This window comes from Chiloscyllium punctatum, unplaced genomic scaffold (genome assembly GCF_047496795.1).
Source record: "Chiloscyllium punctatum isolate Juve2018m unplaced genomic scaffold, sChiPun1.3 scaffold_546, whole genome shotgun sequence".
Classification (NCBI taxonomy): domain Eukaryota; kingdom Metazoa; phylum Chordata; class Chondrichthyes; order Orectolobiformes; family Hemiscylliidae; genus Chiloscyllium; species Chiloscyllium punctatum.
Window position 1 is genome coordinate 1 of NW_027310280.1, and position 16,872 is coordinate 16,872.

Below are 16,872 nucleotides of genomic sequence, written 5' to 3' on the forward strand. Positions count from 1 at the left end.
AGAGGGAGAGGGAGATAGAGGGAGAGGGAGAGAGAGGGAGAGGGAGAGAGAGGGAGAGGGAGAGGGAGAGAGAGGGTGAGGGAGAGGGAGAGGGAGGGAGAGGGAGAGGGATAGAGGGAGAGGGAGAGGGAGAGGGAGAGAGGAAGAGAGGGAGAGAGGGAGAGGGAGAGGGAGGGAGAGAGGGAGAGAGGGAGAGGGAGAGAGGGGGAGAGGGAGAGGGAGAGAGGGAGAGGGAGAGAGAGGGAGAAGAGGGAGAGGGAGAGAGACAGGGGAGAGAGAGAGAGAGGGAGAAGGAGAGTGAGTAGGTGGGGAGAGAGAGAGAGAGAGGGGGGAGAGAGAGAGTGGGAGGGGAGAGAGAGAGAGGGAGAGGGAGGGAGACACAGAGAGAGAGTGTGTGAGATCGGCTGGGAGGGGGGGGTGGTGGGGGGTGATTGGGAGAATGGTTCCTTCCGCAGGTCCGTCCCTCCCGAGCCTGTCAGATCAATACTGCCGTCCCTGCCTCCTCAGCGTCGATCGATTAGTCTCATTAGCCAAGTCCATTAGAGTCCCGGGAGTGAGCAGCGGACATTGCCAGTGAGTCTTTGAAAGAGCCTGCTAATGGACTCTGGGGTCAATGCTGCGGCAACTCCTCCCCAAGGGGCATCCTGAGAGGGGGGGGGGGGAGGAGGGGAGCGGCGCGCGACTTATCGGGAGGCCGTGCTGATTGGCGGAACAGAGAGGATCATGGGATACTTGACAACCAACCCCGGGCACCGGGGGGAACAGAGAGGATCATGGGATACTTGACAACCAACCCCGGGCACCGGGAGGAACAGAGAGGATCGTGGGATACCTGACAACCAACCCCGGGCACCAGGAGGAACAGAGAGGATCGTGGGATACCTGACAACCAACCCCGGACACCGGGAGGAACAGAGAGGATCATGGGATACCTGACAACCAACCCCAGGCACCGGGAGGAACAGACAGGATCGTGGGATACCTAACAACCAACCCCGGGCACCGGGAGGAACAGAGAGGATCGTGGGATACTTGACAACCAACCCCGGGCACCGGGGGGAACAGAGAGGATCATGGGATACTTGACAACCAACCCCGGGCACCGGGCGTAACAGAGAGAATCATGGGATACTTGACAACCAACCCCGGGCACCAGGAGGAACAGAGAGGATCGTGGGATATTTGACAACCAACCCCAGGCACCGGGAGGAACAGACGGGATCGTGGGATACCTGACAACCAACCCCGGGCACCGGGTGGAACGGAGAGGATCATGGGATACTTGACAACCAACCCCGGGCACCGGGGGGAACAGAGAGGATCATGGGATACTTGACAACCAACCCCGGGCACCGGGCGGAACAGAGAGGATCGTGGGATACCTGACAACCAACCCCGGGCACCAGGAGGAACAGAGAGGATCGTGGGATACCTGACAACCAACCCCGGACACCGGGAGGAACAGAGAGGATCATGGGATACCTGACAACCAACCCCAGGCACCGGGAGGAACAGACAGGATCGTGGGATACCTAACAACCAACCCCGGGCACCGGGAGGAACAGAGAGGATCGTGGGATACTTGACAACCAACCCCGGGCACCGGGGGGAACAGAGAGGATCATGGGATACTTGACAACCAACCCCGGGCACCGGGCGTAACAGAGAGAATCATGGGATACTTGACAACCAACCCCGGGCACCAGGAGGAACAGAGAGGATCGTGGGATATTTGACAACCAACCCCAGGCACCGGGAGGAACAGACGGGATCGTGGGATACCTGACAACCAACCCCGGGCACCGGGTGGAACGGAGAGGATCATGGGATACTTGACAACCAACCCCGGGCACCGGGTGGAACAGAGAGGATCATGGGATACTTGACAACCAACCCCGGGCACCGGGCGGAACAGAGAGGATCATGGGATACCTGACAACCAACCCCGGGCACCAGGAGGAATAGAGAGGATCGTGGGATACCTGACAACCAACCCCGGACACCGGGAGGAACAGAGAGGATCATGGGATACCTGACAACCAACCCCAGGCACCGGGAGGAACAGACAGGATCGTGGGATACCTAACAACCAACCCCGGGCACCAGGAGGAACAGAGAGGATCGTGGGATACTTGACAACCAACCCCGGGCACCGGGAGGAACAGAGAGGATCATGGGATACCGGACAACCAACCCCGGTCACCAGGAGGAACAGAGATACTTGACAACCAACCCCGGGCACCAGGAGTAACAGATGGGATCATGGGATACTTGACAACCAACTCCAGGCACCGGGAGGAACAGACAGGATCGTGGGATACCTGACAACCAACCCTGGGCACTGGGCGGAACAGAGAGGATCGTGGGATACCTGAAAACCAACCCCGGGCACCAGGAGGAACAGAGAGGATCATGGGATACCTGACAACCAACCCCGGGCACCAGGAGGAACAGAGAGGATCATGGGATACCTGACAACCAACCCCGGGCACCAGGAGGGACAGAGAGGAACGTGGGATACCTGACAACCAACCCCAGGCACCAGGAGGAACAGAGAGGATCATGGGATACTTGACCGCAAATCCATGAAGGGAGAGAGGGGGCAACCTATTTATCTTGGGAGGGAGGTAGGGGGTGGGCGCTGTGGGAAGGTCAGCGCTGAGGGAGTGAGCGCTGAGGGAGGGTCAGTGCTGTGGGAGGGTCAGCGCTGAGGGAGGGTCAGTGCTGAGGGAGGGTCAGTGCTGAGGGAGTGGGCGCTGAGGGAGGGTCAGTGCTGTGGGAGGGTCAGTGCTGAGGGAGGGTCAGTGCTGAGGGAGTGGGCACTGTGGGAGGGTCAGCGCTGAGGGAGCGGGTGCTGTGGAGGGTCAGTGCTGAGGGAGCGGGCACTGAGGGAGGGTCAGTGCTGAGGGAGCGGGCGCTGAGGGAGGGTCAGTGCTGAGGGAGGGTCAGTGCTGAGGGAGGGGGCACTGAGGGAGGGTCAGTGCTGAGGGAGGGGGCACTGAGGGAGGGTCAATGCTGTGGGAGGGTCAGTGCTGAGGGAGGGTCAGCGCTGAGGGAGGGTCAGTGCTGAGGGAGGGTCAGTGCTGAGGGAGCGGGCGCTGTGGGAGGGTCAGTGCTGAGGGAGGGTCAGTGCTGTGGGAGGGTCAGTGCTGAGGGAGCGGGCGCTGTGGGAGGGTCAGCGCTGAGGGAGTGGGTGCTGTGGGAGGGTCAGCGCTGAGGGAGGGTCAGTGCTGTGGGAGGGTCAGTGCTGAGGGAGTGGGTGCTGTGGGAGGGTCAGCGCTGAGGGAGGGTCAGTGCTGTGGGAGGGTCAGTGCTGAGGGAGTGGGTGCTGTGGGAGGGTCAGCGCTGAGGGAGCGGGCGCTGTGGGAGAGTCAGCGCTGAGGGAGCGGGCGCTGTGGGAGGGTCAGTGCTGAGGGAGTGGGCGCTGTGGGAGGGTCAGTGCTGGGGGAAGGTCAGTGCTGAGGGAGGGTCAGTGCTGGGGGAAGGTCAGTGCTGGGGGAGGGTCAGTGCTGAGGGAGGGTCAGTGCTGAGGGAGGGTCAGTGCTGGGGGAAGGTCAGTGCTGGGGGAGGGTCAGTGCTGAGGGAGGGTCAGTGCTGAGGGAGGGTCAGTGCTGTGGGAGGGTCAGTGCTGTGGGAGCGGGCACTGAGGGAGGGTCAGTGCTGAGGGAGGGTCAGTGCTGTGGGAGGGTCAGTGCTGAGGGAGTGTGCGCTGTGGGAGGGTCAGTGCTGAGGGAGTGGGCACTGAGGGAGGGTCAGTGCTGAGGGAGGGTCAGTGCTGTGGGAGGGTCAGTGCTGAGGGAGGGTCAGTGCTGAGGGAGGGTCAGTGCTGTGGGAGTGGGCACTGAGGGAGGGTCAGTGCTGAGGGAGGGGGCACTGAGGGAGGGTCAGTGCTGAGGGAGTGTGCGCTGTGGGAGGGTCAGTTCTGAGGGAGTGGGCACTGAGGGAGGGTCAGTGCTGAGGGAGGGTCAGTGCTGTGGGAGGGTCAGTGCTGTGGGAGGGTCAGTGCTGAGGGAGGGTCAGTGCTGAGGGAGGGTCAGTGCTGTGGGAGGGTCAGTGCTGAGGGAGGGTCAGTGCTGAGGGAGGGTCAGTGCTGGGGGAAGGTCAGTGCTGGGGGAGGGTCAGTGCTGAGGGAGGGTCAGTGCTGAGGGAGGGTCAGTGCTGTGGGAGCGGGCACTGAGGGAGGGTCAGTGCTGAGGGAGGGTCAGTGCTGTGGGAGGGTCAGTGCTGAGGGAGTGTGCGCTGTGGGAGGGTCAGTGCTGAGGGAGTGGGCACTGAGGGAGGGTCAGTGCTGAGGGAGGGTCAGTGCTGAGGGAGGGTCAGTGCTGTGGGAGGGTCAGTGCTGAGGGAGGGTCAGTGCTGAGGGAGGGTCAGTGCTGTGGGAGTGGGCACTGAGGGAGGGTCAGTGCTGAGGGAGGGGGCACTGAGGGAGGGTCAGTGCTGAGGGAGGGTCAGTGCTGAGGGAGTGTGCGCTGTGGGAGGGTCAGTGCTGTGGGAGTGGGCGCTGTGGGAGGGTCAGTGCTGAGGGAGTGTGCGCTGTGGGAGGGTCAGTGCTGAGGGAGGGTCAGTGCTGAGGGAGGGTCAGTGCTGTGGGAGGGTCAGTGCTGTGGGAGGGTCAGTGCTGAGGGAGGGTCAGTGCTGAGGGAGGGTCAGTGCTGGGGGAGGGTCAGTGCTGTGGGAGGGTCAGTGCTGTGGGAGTGGGCGCTGTGGGAGGGTCAGTGCTGTGGGAGTGGGCGCTGTGGGAGTGGGTGCTGAGGGAGGGTCAGTGCTGTGGGAGGGTCAGTGCTGAGGGAGGGTCAGTGCTGAGGGAGGGTCAGTGCTGTGGGAGCGGGCGCTGTGGGAGGGTCAGTGCTGTGGGAGTGGGCGCTGTGGGAGTGGGTGCTGTGGGAGGGTCAGTGCTGGGGGAGGGTCAGTGCTGAGGGAGGGTCAGTGCTGGGGGAGGGTCAGTGCTGAGGGAGGGTCAGTGCTGAGGGAGGGTCAGTGCTGTGGGAGCGGGCGCTGTGGGTGTGGGCACTGTGCGAGTGGGTGCTGTGGGAGCGGGTGCTGTGGGAGGGTCAGTGCTGAGGGAACGGGCACTGTGTGAGTGGGCACTGTGGGAGTGGGCGCTATGGGAGGGTCAGTGCTGAGGGAACGGGCACTGTGTGAGTGGGCACTGTGGGAGTGGGCGCTATGGGAGGGTCAGTGCTGAGGGAACGGGCACTGTGTGAGTGGGCACTGTGGGTGTGGGCGCTATGGGAGGGTCAGTGCTGAGGGAACAGGCACTGTGTGAGTGGGCACTGTGGGAGTGGGCGCTGTGGGTGTGGGCACTGTGCGAGTGGGTGCTGTGGGAGCGGGTGCTGTGGGAGGGTCAGCGCTGAGGGAGCGGGCGCTGTGGGAGGGTCAGCGCTGAGGGAACGGGCACTGTGGGAGTGGGCGCTATGGGAGTGTGCACTGTGGGAGTGGGTGCTGTGGGAGCGGGTGCTGTGGGAGGGTCAGTGCTGGGGGAGTGGGCACTGTGGGAGGGTCAGTGCTGTGTGAGTGGGCGCTGTGGAAGGGTCAGCGCTGAGGGAGTGGGCACTGTGTGAGTGGGCGCTGTGGGAGGGTCAGTGCTGAGGGAGGGTCAGTGCTGTGGGAGCGGGCACTGTGGGAGGGTCAGTGCTGAGGGAGGGTCAGTGCTGTGGGAGCGGGCACTGTGGGAGTGGGTACTGGGGGAGTGGGCACTGTGGGAGGGTCAGTGCTGTGTGAGTGGGCGCTGTGGGAGGGTCAGTGCTGAGGGAGTGGGCACTGTGTGAGTGGGCGCTGTGGGAGTGGCCGCTGTGGGAGTGGGCGCTGTGGGAGTGGGCACTGTGTGAGTGGGCGCTGTGGGAGGGTCAGCGCTGAGGGAGTGGGCGCTGTGTGAGTGGGCACTGTGGGAGTGGGAGTGTGGGCACAGCAATTGACACGCCAACGTCACTGAAAATCCAGGCACAGCCCCCACCCGCCGCTCCCACCGACTTTGGGCCTCTTCCCGTCCCCGAGTTGTCCCGGGCAATTTCTCCCGAGCAGTACGCCCGGGACGGACCGGGGACGAACTCCGGCTGACTGGGGTGGATCCTGGAATTGGGGACCGCTGTGTCGATGACTTCCCCTGCTGGCCTCACCTTCCCTGTTTGATTCCCACTTCCGCTGTCTTGTGTCGAGAGAGAACTTCCTGAGCCAACGCCCCCACCTTGAACAGGCTGCGGAACCGGCCGTGCAAGTTTACTGGCACTGCTGGCAAATTCCAAATTCCAGGACAGAGAGAGAGAGAGAGAGAGAGAGAGAGAGAGAGATTGCAAAAAGTCTCTGCTCATTTGACGCCAAGCAGCAAGACAGCCAGATCCCAGTTCCAGCAGGGAAACCGACTTAGCCAAGTGGTCCGAACGCTGCACACTCAATTCCGATCAGGACAAACTCTCCCCTCCCCTCGGTCCTCCACATTCTCCCCCGCCCCACCTATCCGCATCAACTCCCTCCCGACCTCCTGGATCACACTGTCTTGCCAGACCACTTCGGAGGTGCGTCTGCTGGTAAGTCAATCAGTGCCTTGCTAACTCGGAAACAGAGAGAGAGAGAGAGAGAGAGAGAGAGAAGTGCAGTGATTGAAAGCGATATTGCATGTCGGCGACAGCAGGTAGACGACAGCCAAGGATGTGTAAGAGAGAGAGAGAGACAGAGAGAGAGGTTGTGTGAAGCGAAGCAGAAAATGATGCAGTCGGGGCAGTGTACCACACGACAATCGGATTGAAGCTGTGATTTATATAAACAATAACAGATACCCCGGGAGGGAGTTACAGACTGGAATCTAATCGAGGGGTTCGGGGTGGTTTATATAAACAATAACAGATACCCCGGGAGGGAGTTACAGACTGGAATCGAATCGAGGGGTTCGGGGTGGTTTATATACAGAATAACAGATACCCCAGGAGTGAGTTACAGACTGGAATCTAATCGAGCGGTTCAGGGTGGTTTATATACAGAATAACAGATACCCCGGGAGGGAGTTACAGACTGGAATCTAATCGAGGGGTTCAGGATGGTTTATATACAGAATAACAGATACTCCGGGAGGGAGTTACAGACTGGAATCTAATCGAGGGGTTCGGGGTGGTTTATATACAGAATAACAGATACCCCGGGACGGAGTTACAGACTGGAATCTAATCGAGGGGTTCAGGATGGTTTATAGACAGAATAACAGATACCCCGGGAGGGAGTTACAGACTGGAATCTAATCGAGGGGTTCGGGGTGGTTTATATACAGAATAACAGATACCCCGGGAGGGAGTTACAGACTGGAATCTAATCGAGGGGTTCAGGGTGGTTTATATACAGAATAACAGATACCTGGGAGGGAGTTACAGACTGGAATCTAATCGAGGGGTTCGGGGTGGTTTATATACAGAATAACAGATACCCCGGGAGGGAGTTACAGACTGGAATCTAATCGAGGGGTTCAGGATGGTTTATATACAGAATAACAGATACCCCGGGAGGGAGTTACAGACTGGAATCTAATCGAGGGGTTCGGGGTGGTTTATATACAGAATAACAGATACCTGGGAGGGAGTTACACACTGGAAACTAATCGAGTGGTTTGGGGTGGTTTATAAACAGAATAACAGATACCCGGGAGGGAGTTACAGACTGGAATCTAATCGAGGGGTTCGGGGTGGTTTATATACAGAATAACAGATACTCCAGGAGGGAGTTACAGACTGGAATCTAATCGAGGGGTTCGGGGTGGTTTATGTACAGAATAACAGATACTCCAGGAGGGAGTTACAGACTGGAATCTAATCGAGGGGTTCGGGGTGGTTTATATACAGAATAACAGATACTCCGGGACGGAGTTACAGACTGGAATCTAATCGAGGGGTTCGGGGTGGTGTATATACAGAATTGCAGATACTCCGGGAGGGAGTTACAGACTGGAATCTAATCGAGGGGTTCAGGGTGGTTTATATACAGAATAACAGATACCTGGGAGGGAGTTACAGACTGGAATCTAATCGAGGGGTTCGGGGTGGTTTATATACAGAATAACAGATACCCCGGGAGGGAGTTACAGACTGGAATCTATTCGAGGGGTTCAGGATGGTTTATATACAGAATAACAGATACCCCGGGAGGGAGTTACAGACTGGAATCTAATCGAGGGGTTCAGGATGGTTTATGTACGGAATAACAGATACCCCGGGAGGGAGTTACAGACTGGAATCTAATCGAGAGGTTCGGGGTGGTTTATATACAGAATAACAGATACACCGGGAGGGAGTTACAGACTGGAATCTAATCGAGGGGTTCGGGGCGGTTTATATACAGAATAACAGATACCCGGGAGTGAGTTACAGACTGGAAACTAATTGAGGGGTTCGGGGTAGTTCATATACAAAATAACAGATACCCCGGGAGGGAGTTACAGACTGGAATCTAATCAAGGGGTTCGGGGTGGTTTATTTACAGAATAACACATACCCAGGAGTGAGTTACAGACTGGTATCGAATCGAGTGGTTCGGGGTGGTTTATATACAGAATAACAGATACCCCGGGAGGGAGTTACTCACTGGAATATAATCGAGGGATTCGGGGTGGTTTATATACAGAATAACTGATACCCGGGAGTCAGTTACAGACTGGAATCTAATCGAGCGGTTCGGGGTGGTTAAAATACAGAATAACAGATACCCGGGAGGGAGTTACAGACTGGAATCTAATCGAGGAGTTCAGGGTGGTTAACAGAAAAAATAACAGATATCCCGGGAGTGAGTTACAGACTGGAATCTAATCGAGGGGTTCGGGGTGGTTTAAATACAGAATAACACATACCCGGGAGGGAGTTACAGACTGGAATCTCATCGAGGGGTTCGGGGTGGTTTATATACAGAATAACAGATACCCCGGGAGTGAGTTACAGACTGGAATCTAATTGAGGGGTTCGGGGTGGTTTATGTACAGAATACCAGATACCCGGGAGTGAGTTACAGACTGGAAACTAATCGAGGGGTTCGGGGTGGTTTATATACAGAATAACAGATACCCCGGGAGTGAGTTACAGACTGGAATCTAATCGAGGGGTTCGGGGTGGTTTATATACAGAATAACAGATACCCGGGAGTGAGTTACAGACTGGAAACTAATTGAGGGGGTCGGGGTGGTTTATATACAGAATAACAGATACCCCGGGAGGGAGTTACAGACTGGAATCTAATCAAGGGGTTCAGGGTGGTTTATATACAGAATAACAGATACCTGGGAGGGAGTTACAGACTGGAAACTAATTGAGGGGGTCGGGGTGGTTTATATACAGAATTACAGATACTTCAGGAGGGAGTTACAGACTGGAATCTAATCGATGGGTTCGGGTGGTTTATATACAGAATAACAGATACTCCGGGAGTGAGTTACAGACTGGAAACTAATTGAGGGGTTCGGGGTGGTTTATATACAGAATAACAGATACCCCGGGAGGGAGTTACGGACTGGAATCTAATCGAGGGGTTCGGGGTGGTTTATATACAGAATAACAGATACCCGGGAGTGAGTTACAGACTGGAAACTAATTGAGGGGGTCGGGGTGGTTTATATACAGAATAACAGATACCCCGGGAGGGAGTTACAGACTGGAATCTAATCAAGGGGTTCAGGGTGGTTTATATACAGAATAACAGATACTCAGAGTGAGTTACAGACTGGAATCTAATCGAGTGGTTCAGGGTGGTTTACATACAGAAGAACAGATACCCGGGAGTGAGTTACAGACTGGAATCTAATCGAGGGGTTCGGGATTTTTTATATACTGAATAACAGATAGCCAGGAGGAAGTTACAGACTGGAATCTAATCGAGGGGTTCGGGGTGGTTTATATACAGAATAACAGATACCCCGGGAGTGAGTTACAGATTGGAATCTAATCGCGGGGTTCGGGGTAGTTCATATACAGAATAACAGTTACCCAGGAGGGAGTTACAGACTGGAATCTAATCGAGGGGTTCGGGGTGGTTTATATACAGAATAACAGATATCCGGGAGTGAGTTACAGACTGGAATCTAATCGAGGGGTTCAGGGTGGTTTATATACTGAATAACAGATACCCCGGGAGGGAGTTACAGACTGGAATCTAATCGAGTGGTTCAGGGTGGTTTATATACAGAATAACAGATATCCCGGGAGTGAGTTACAGACTGGAATCTAATCGAGGGGTTCGGGGTGGTTTATTTACAGAATAACACATACCCAGGAGTGAGTTACAGACTGGAATCTAATCGAGGGGTTCAGGATGGTTTATATACAGAATAACAGATACACCGGGAGGGAGTTACTCACTGGAATATAATCGAGGGGTTCGGGGTGGTTTATATACAGAATAACAGATACCCCGGGAGGGAGTTACAGACTGGAATCTAATCGAGGGGTTCGGGGTGGTTTATATACAGAATAACAGATACCCCGGGAGGGAGTTACAGACTGGAATCTAATCGAGGGGTTCAGGATGGTTTATATACAGAATAACAGATACCCCGGGAGGGAGTTACAGACTGGAATCTAATCGAGGGGTTCAGGATCATTTATGTACAGAATAACTGATACGTTGGAGTGAGTTACAGACTGGAATCTAATCGAGGGGTTCAGGGTGGTTTATATACAGAATAACAGATACCTGGGAGGGAGTTACACACTGGAAACTAATCGAGTGGTTTGGGGTGGTTTATAAACAGAATAACAGATACCCGGGAGGGAGTTACAGACTGGAATCTAATCGAGGGGTTCGGGGTGGTTTATATACAGAATAACAGATACTCCAGGAGGGAGTTACAGACTGGAATCTAATCGAGGGGTTCGGGGTGGTTTATGTACAGAATAACAGATACTCCAGGAGGGAGTTACAGACTGGAATCTAATCGAGGGGTTCGGGGTGGTTTATATACAGAATAACAGATACTCCGGGACGGAGTTACAGACTGGAATCTAATCGAGGGGTTCGGGGTGGTGTATATACAGAATTGCAGATACTCCAGGAGGGAGTTACAGACTGGAATCTAATCGAGGGGTTCAGGGTGGTTTATATACAGAATAACAGATACCCAGGAGTGAGTTACAGACTGGAATCTAATCGAGGGGTTCAGGGTGGTTTATATACAGAATTACAGATACTCCAGGAGGGAGTTACAGACTGGAATCTAATCGAGGGGTTCAGGATGGTTTATGTACAGAATAACAGATACTCCGGGAGGGAGTTACAGACTGGAATCTAATCGAGGGGTTCGGGGTGGTTTATATACAGAATAACAGATACTCCAGGACGGAGTTACAGACTGGAATCTAATCGTGGGGTTCAGGATGGTTTATATACAGAATAACAGATACCCCGGGAGAGAGTTACAGACTGGAATCTAATCGAGGGGTTCGGGGTGGTTTATATACAGAATAACAGATACCCCGGGAGGGAGTTACAGACTGGAATCTAATCGAGGGGTTCAGGGTGGTTTATATACAGAATAACAGATACCTGGGAGGGAGTTACAGACTGGAATCTAATCGAGGGGTTCGGGGTGGTTTATATACAGAATAACAGATACCCCGGGAGGGAGTTACAGACTGGAATCTATTCGAGGGGTTCAGGATGGTTTATATACAGAATAACAGATACCCCGGGAGGGAGTTACAGACTGGAATCTAATCGAGGGGTTCAGGATGGTTTATGTACGGAATAACAGATACCCCGGGAGGGAGTTACAGACTGGAATCTAATCGAGAGGTTCGGGGTGGTTTATATACAGAATAACAGATACACCGGGAGGGAGTTACAGACTGGAATCTAATCGAGGGGTTCGGGGCGGTTTATATACAGAATAACAGATACCCGGGAGTGAGTTACAGACTGGAAACTAATTGAGGGGTTCGGGGTAGTTCATATACAAAATAACAGATACCCCGGGAGGGAGTTACAGACTGGAATCTAATCAAGGGGTTCGGGGTGGTTTATTTACAGAATAACACATACCCAGGAGTGAGTTACAGACTGGTATCGAATCGAGTGGTTCGGGGTGGTTTATATACAGAATAACAGATACCCCGGGAGGGAGTTACTCACTGGAATATAATCGAGGGATTCGGGGTGGTTTATATACATAATAACTGATACCCGGGAGTCAGTTACAGACTGGAATCTAATCGAGGGGTTCGGGGTGGTTTATGTCCAGAATAACAGATACCCGGGAGTGAGTTACAGACTGGAATCTAATCGAGCGGTTCGGGGTGGTTAAAATACAGAATAACAGATACCCGGGAGGGAGTTACAGACTGGAATCTAATCGAGGAGTTCAGGGTGGTTAACAGAAAAAATAACAGATATCCCGGGAGTGAGTTACAGACTGGAATCTAATCGAGGGGTTCGGGGTGGTTTATATACAGAATAACACATACCCGGGAGGGAGTTACAGACTGGAATCTCATCGAGGGGTTCGGGGTGGTTTATATACAGAATAACAGATACCCCGGGAGTGAGTTACAGACTGGAATCTAATCGAGGGGTTCGGGGTGGTTTATGTACAGAATACCAGATACCCGGGAGTGAGTTACAGACTGGAAACTAATCGAGGGGTTCGGGGTGGTTTATATACAGAATAACAGATACCTGGGAGGGAGTTACAGACTGGAAACTAATTGAGGGGGTCGGGGTGGTTTATATACAGAATTACAGATACTTCAGGAGGGAGTTACAGACTGGAATCTAATCGATGGGTTCGGGTGGTTTATATACAGAATAACAGATACTCCGGGAGTGAGTTACAGACTGGAAACTAATTGAGGGGTTCGGGGTGGTTTATATACAGAATAACAGATACCCCGGGAGGGAGTTACGGACTGGAATCTAATCGAGGGGTTCGGGGTGGTTTATATACAGAATAACAGATACCCGGGAGTGAGTTACAGACTGGAAACTAATTGAGGGGGTCGGGGTGGTTTATATACAGAATAACAGATACCCCGGGAGGGAGTTACAGACTGGAATCTAATCAAGGGGTTCAGGGTGGTTTATATATAGAATTACAGATACCCGGGAGTGAGTTACAGACTGGAATCTAATCGAGTGGTTCAGGGTGGTTTACATACAGAAGAACAGATACCCGGGAGTGAGTTACAGACTGGAATCTAATCGAGGGGTTCGGGATTTTTTATATACTGAATAACAGATAGCCAGGAGGAAGTTACAGACTGGAATCTAATCGAGGGGTTCGGGGTTGTTTATATACAGAATAACAGATACCCCGGGAGTGAGTTACAGATTGGAATCTAATCGCGGGGTTCGGGGTAGTTCATATACAGAATAACAGTTACCCAGGAGGGAGTTACAAACTGGAATCTAATCGAGGGGTTCGGGGTGGTTTATATACAGAATAACAGATATCCGGGAGTGAGTTACAGACTGGAATCTAATCGAGGGGTTCAGGGTGGTTTATTTACAGAATAACACATACCCAGGAGTGAGTTACAGACTGGTATCGAATCGAGTGGTTCGGGGTGGTTTATATACAGAATAACTGATACCCGGGAGTCAGTTACAGATTGGAATCTAATCGAGGGGTTCGGGTTGGTTTATATACAGAATAACAGAGACCCGGGAGTGAGTTACAGACTGGAATCTAATCGAGGGGTTCGGGGTGGTTTATATACAGAATAACAGATACCCCCGGAGGGAGTTACAGACTGGAATCTAATCGAGGGGTTCGGGGTGGTTTATATGCAGAATAACAGATACCCCGGGAGGGAGTTACAGACTGGAATCTAATCGAGGAGTTCAGGGTGGTTAACACAAAAAATAACATATATCCCGGGAGGGAGTTACAGACTGGAATCTAATCGAGGGGTTCAGGGTGGTTTATATACAGAATAACAGATACCCCGGGAAGGAGTTACCGACTGGAATCTAATCGAGGAGTTCAGGGTGGTTAACACAAAAAATAACATATATCCCGGGAGGGAGTTACAGACTGGAATCTAATCGAGGGGTTCGAGGTGGTTTATATACAGAATAACAGATACCCGGGAGTGAGTTACAGACTGGAAACTAATTGAGGGGTTCGGGGTGGTTTATATACAGAATAACAGATACTCCGGGACGGAGTTACAGACTGGAATCTAATCGAGGGGTTCGGGGTGGTTTATATACAGAATAACAGATACCTGGGAGTGAGTTACAGTCTGGAATCTAATCGAGGGTTTCGGGGGGGGTTTATATACAGAATTACAGATACTCCGGGAGGGAGTTACAGACTGGAATCTAATCGAGTGGTTCGGGGTGGTTTATATACAGAATAACAGATACTCGGGGAGGGAGTTACAGACTGGAATCGAATTGAAAGGTTCGGGGTGGTTTATATACAGAATAACAGATACCCGGGAGGGAGTTACAGACTGGAATCTAATCGAGGGGTTCGGGGTGGTTTATATACAGAATTACAGATACTCCAGGAGGGAGTTACAGACTGGAATCTAATCGAGGGGCTCGGGGTGGTTTATATACAGAATAACACATACCCCGGGAGGGAGTTACAGACTGGAAACTAATCGAGTGGTTTGGGGTGGTTTATGTACAGAATAACAGGTACTCTGGGAGGGAGTCACAGACTGGAATCTCATCGAGGGGTTAAGGGTGGTTTATATACAGAATAACAGAGACCCGGGAGGGAGTTACAGACTGGAATCTAATCGAGGGGTTCGGGGTGGTTTATATACAGAATAACAGATACCCGGGAGGGAGTTACAGACTGGAATCCAATCGAGGGGTTCGGGGTGGTTTATATACAGAATAACAGATACCTGGGAGGGAGTTACAGACTGGAATCTAATCGAGGGGTTCGGGGTGGTTTATATACAGAATAACAGATACCCCGGGAGGGAGTTACAGACTGGAATCTATTCGAGGGGTTCAGGATGGTTTATATACAGAATAACAGATACCCCGGGAGGGAGTTACAGACTGGAATCTAATCGAGGGGTTCAGGATGGTTTATGTACGGAATAACAGATACCCCGGGAGGGAGTTACAGACTGGAATCTAATCGAGAGGTTCGGGGTGGTTTATATACAGAATAACAGATACACCGGGAGGGAGTTACAGACTGGAATCTAATCGAGGGGTTCGGGGCGGTTTATATACAGAATAACAGATACCCGGGAGTGAGTTACAGACTGGAAACTAATTGAGGGGTTCGGGGTAGTTCATATACAAAATAACAGATACCCCGGGAGGGAGTTACAGACTGGAATCTAATCAAGGGGTTCGGGGTGGTTTATTTACAGAATAACACATACCCAGGAGTGAGTTACAGACTGGTATCGAATCGAGTGGTTCGGGGTGGTTTATATACAGAATAACAGATACCCCGGGAGGGAGTTACTCACTGGAATATAATCGAGGGATTCGGGGTGGTTTATATACATAATAACTGATACCCGGGAGTCAGTTACAGACTGGAATCTAATCGAGGGGTTCGGGGTGGTTTATGTCCAGAATAACAGATACCCGGGAGTGAGTTACAGACTGGAATCTAATCGAGCGGTTCGGGGTGGTTAAAATACAGAATAACAGATACCCGGGAGGGAGTTACAGACTGGAATCTAATCGAGGAGTTCAGGGTGGTTAACAGAAAAAATAACAGATATCCCGGGAGTGAGTTACAGACTGGAATCTAATCGAGGGGTTCGGGGTGGTTTATATACAGAATAACACATACCCGGGAGGGAGTTACAGACTGGAATCTCATCGAGGGGTTCGGGGTGGTTTATATACAGAATAACAGATACCCCGGGAGTGAGTTACAGACTGGAATCTAATCGAGGGGTTCGGGGTGGTTTATGTACAGAATACCAGATACCCGGGAGTGAGTTACAGACTGGAAACTAATCGAGGGGTTCGGGGTGGTTTATATACAGAATAACAGATACCTGGGAGGGAGTTACAGACTGGAAACTAATTGAGGGGGTCGGGGTGGTTTATATACAGAATTACAGATACTTCAGGAGGGAGTTACAGACTGGAATCTAATCGATGGGTTCGGGTGGTTTATATACAGAATAACAGATACTCCGGGAGTGAGTTACAGACTGGAAACTAATTGAGGGGTTCGGGGTGGTTTATATACAGAATAACAGATACCCCGGGAGGGAGTTACGGACTGGAATCTAATCGAGGGGTTCGGGGTGGTTTATATACAGAATAACAGATACCCGGGAGTGAGTTACAGACTGGAAACTAATTGAGGGGGTCGGGGTGGTTTATATACAGAATAACAGATACCCCGGGAGGGAGTTACAGACTGGAATCTAATCAAGGGGTTCAGGGTGGTTTATATATAGAATTACAGATACCCGGGAGTGAGTTACAGACTGGAATCTAATCGAGTGGTTCAGGGTGGTTTACATACAGAAGAACAGATACCCGGGAGTGAGTTACAGACTGGAATCTAATCGAGGGGTTCGGGATTTTTTATATACTGAATAACAGATAGCCAGGAGGAAGTTACAGACTGGAATCTAATCGAGGGGTTCGGGGTTGTTTATATACAGAATAACAGATACCCCGGGAGTGAGTTACAGATTGGAATCTAATCGCGGGGTTCGGGGTAGTTCATATACAGAATAACAGTTACCCAGGAGGGAGTTACAAACTGGAATCTAATCGAGGGGTTCGGGGTGGTTTATATACAGAATAACAGATATCCGGGAGTGAGTTACAGACTGGAATCTAATCGAGGGGTTCAGGGTGGTTTATTTACAGAATAACACATACCCAGGAGTGAGTTACAGACTGGTATCGAATCGAGTGGTTCGGGGTGGTTTATATACAGAATAACTGATACCCGGGAGTCAG

General features: G+C 52.3%; 1 protein-coding gene across 2 annotated transcripts in view; it reads left to right on the forward strand.

The window, feature by feature from the left end:
- The first annotated feature begins 6,170 nt into the window (after positions 1 to 6,170).
- LOC140473196 (adenylate cyclase type 2-like) overlaps positions 6,171 to 16,872 on the forward strand; it is a 106,973-nt gene continuing 96,271 nt past the window's right edge. Inside the window, exon 1 of one of the 2 annotated variants that reach the window (XM_072567577.1) lies at positions 6,171 to 6,524. The gene's annotated coding sequence lies outside the window, so the exon portion shown is untranslated. The remainder of the gene's footprint in view (positions 6,525 to 16,872) is intronic. The other variant, XM_072567572.1, reaches the window with a different exon arrangement.